This window comes from Parasteatoda tepidariorum, chromosome 1, assembly GCF_043381705.1.
Source record: "Parasteatoda tepidariorum isolate YZ-2023 chromosome 1, CAS_Ptep_4.0, whole genome shotgun sequence".
NCBI classification, from domain to species: domain Eukaryota; kingdom Metazoa; phylum Arthropoda; class Arachnida; order Araneae; family Theridiidae; genus Parasteatoda; species Parasteatoda tepidariorum.
This window is the reverse complement of record NC_092204.1, coordinates 21,403,690-21,407,124: the sequence shown is the minus strand read 5'-3', so window position 1 is coordinate 21,407,124 and position 3,435 is coordinate 21,403,690. Positions and strand designations below refer to the sequence as shown.

The following is a 3,435-nucleotide window of genomic DNA, read 5'->3' as shown; positions in this document are numbered from 1 at the left end:
AATTGTGTCGTTATAGGCCTTTCATTTTTGCGAATGCTTTCGCAGTGTTGTTCAGAACTGTGCAATTGATTTTCTTTTAATTCTTTCCTCACAAAGAATGGGTATTCAGCTATTTTTTCATTGAATAGTATACGCGCTGTCTTTAACAATAGGATCTGGAATGCCTACTTTTTTATGGCACCGGTTTGCGTCAGAAAATGCTTAGTAATTGTAAACTGAAATCCGTTTGTCTGCACTGATATCTATCTTTGATTTAATGACATTTAATGAGCTGGTTTTTAGATCCTTTTATTAAACAAATATGCCTAGAGAATATCTTTCTCTAAATTTAATGAATTTCATTCAAGCTTTCTGTGTTTTAGGAATGCTATAACGAATGCCAATTAAATATTAGCCTAAAAGCATTTGGTTGCCTTCATACATTGATGAGACGATATTCAATGGAAAGTGCCATCTGTCCTCTTGTTCTCTTCAGTATGTAAAAATTATAATTAAAGCTATTTTTTTCACCTCATTTCTGACGCAGGTTTTCTCGATTATTAGCAGATAGCAGTACATTAAGCAGTCGTTTATAACTTCCTCTTGATGAATGCACTGATTTACACTAATCTGAGCTGCTGCAATGATATATATATATATATATAACACGAAGAAAATTAAGAAAAACAATAAGATTTATTTATTGCGCTTAAGCTGCAAGTAAATAGAACACACATATTACAAACAGAAATTACAGACATATGAAAAAAGGGGGAAAAGAAAAATAATAATAAAAATAACAAAAAACTGGGCGGGGGAATAATAATAAAAAAATTCGAAGAAAAAGGATAAAATTTTTTTAAAAAATCCAGAAAATAGAAGATATAATCTTTCTATCAGCCCAACACGACTATATCAGGAAAAAAGAGTGCTTCCTAATATTTTATTAATATAGCCAAAGCAAAATATATCAATACAATAGTGTGAGGAGCACTAAAAAAAGTTTTAGAAAAATTACACCAAGAACAAAAAATGGAACACAATATGTAAAAATATCACGTAGAAACAGAAAATAAAATATAAAAAAACAAACAGAATAAAACATCAAACGAAATCTATAAGGCGAGTAGCGAATTCGAATGAACTTACATGAACGGGAAATTTTTCAAGAATGATTTAAAATATTTTCGTAACGAGATTGCCGGATTGCAAAATATGAAAACAAAAGCACAAATTGAACGTAACTAGGGCAGTTTTGTTTTAAAGTGCGTTCTTACTGCATTACTGAAGTGCGTTTGATTTGTTGGTTACCAAGGATAAGCCCGAAAAAAGATGTGCGCAAGGTAATATTATACTGGATAATTTAAAGAAGCTGACTATAAATAATTTTAGAAAATAAATATTTATTTAATAAAAAAATATAAAATAGAAGAGAAAAAGAAACATGAATTGCCTGCTTTACACGTAATTTTAGTCACGGTTTTGCCCGAAATGGATTTGCACATGGAAAAATTATACAAATTGACAAAGAAAAAAATTTTTAGAAAATAATTTTAGCCACAGATTTGCACGGATTTTCCAGAAATGGATTTGCACATGGAAAAATTATATAAATTAACAAAGGAATTTTTTTAGTGAAGGAATTTTTTAGTAAATAATTTTGACCACAGATTTCCCCGAAATGGATTTGCACATGAGAAAAATATATAAATTAACAAAGAAAATTTTTAGTAAATATATATGCAATAATATACGATTTTATATAGAATTTTATTACTTTAGTTCCGTTGTTTTTATCAAATTTTGAAAGAGTTTATCGATTTGTTTTTGAAATAAATAAATATTACTTCATATTCTTTTAATTCTATTCATTTCATTAAAAGGAGTATTTAAATAGATGCTCCTAGAAACATTAGAATTCCAAGTAATTAGTTTATTTATATTAAAATTAAAATCATTTCTTTTATCGTATAAATCAACAAAACAGATATTTTCTTCTTTTATAATACCAAAATCCAAAAAATTTAAATTAATATTAGCATCATGATTACGAAGCATGATTAATTCCTCGGGGTAAATATTACTTAACTCCCGGTGACTGAGTGGTAGTGCTTCGTGCTCCCGTGCCACAGGTCCTGGGTTCGAACCTCGGGCCGGGCAAGGTTGACTCAGCCTTTCATCCCCTCAGTGGGTCGATAAATAAGTACCAAGCATGCTTGGAAACTAAACACTGGGGGTTTCGCGTTCGGCTGACCACTTAACCGGAACATCTGCTCCTGCACTCTATATTGCTAATTTTAATTTTTAATCTCTTGTAAAAAGCTAAAATCTTTCAACGACAATATTGTTATTGAAATTACTAAGTTTAAAGTTTTTACTATTTTTTTATTTCGTATTTAAAAGTCCAGCATAGAATTTTTTACAGAATATAGCATAATTATTGTTAGCTTTGTCTGTGGGGGTAATTACAAAATTTTTTTGAAGTTGCTTAATTGATTGAACAGTATTAGAAAAATTTGTTGAATTGTTATTCTTATTTAAATTATCCCCATTATTGAAAATAAAGTTTTTAAAATAATAATAAACACCCCATTTCCATTCTGTTAGCATACCTAAAGGTAAAGAGAATCTATTTGATATCTTTAAACAAAAACTATTGAGATCATTAAGAAAGTATTTTAGAATTTCATTGATTGATATATGGTAAATGGGCCTAAATTTTGTGATTTTTATCATTAAATTCCTAAATTCTAAATTTTCTATAATATTTAAATTACGAGTAATAATATGTTTATGATGTTCATCAACAAAATCAAAATATTTATCTTCCTTACAGTGACATTCATAATCGGATATATTAATACTCTCTAAATTTTTGCTTATTTCATTGTAATTAAATATAGTTCTACCAAGAGATTTATTATATTTAAAGCTTTTAATTACGCTAAAATCTTTTAATGCAGATAAAGTTTTAAAATTTTCAAAAATATTATGAAATTTGATCTTATCGAAAATAGGATTTTGAAAGTTAATAACGAAATAAAAATTATCTAAATTTTTCTTTTTATTTGGTTAAATTTTACTCATTTAGGCTTTTATAAGATCGAAACAAAGAATTTTGAAATGTAAATTAATAAAAGAAAAGTTAATAATAAGATCGTGGAACTTATATGCATCATAATTCTTAATGGAGAAAACAAAATCCTTAATTGGTTTAATATTATAATGTTTATTAAAATCTTTTTCCATATTAGAAAAAAAAATTATGTTTAATTTGTCACTATTAAGAGAGTTTCTATTACTTCTTGATCCCCGTTCACCTCGATTTGTAAGCTTATCTTTAATATGATATGAAAAAGTGAATAAATTGAGGAGTTGTTATAGTTAATCTGTATATGTTGGAAGGTATCGTTTAGCGTTGGTTAGGTATCGTTTATATATAGCAGTCGTTTATAA

The 3,435-nt window shown here is 27.5% G+C and overlaps 1 long non-coding RNA gene across 1 annotated transcript in view; it reads left to right on the top strand.

Annotated features, from left to right (window-relative positions):
- The first annotated feature begins 267 nt into the window (after positions 1-267).
- Positions 268-3,435, top strand: part of LOC139424998 (uncharacterized) — a 141,107-nt gene continuing 137,939 nt past the window's right edge. Inside the window, exon 1 of the long non-coding RNA XR_011636149.1 lies at positions 268-474. This is a non-coding gene — a long non-coding RNA (uncharacterized lncRNA). The remainder of the gene's footprint in view (positions 475-3,435) is intronic.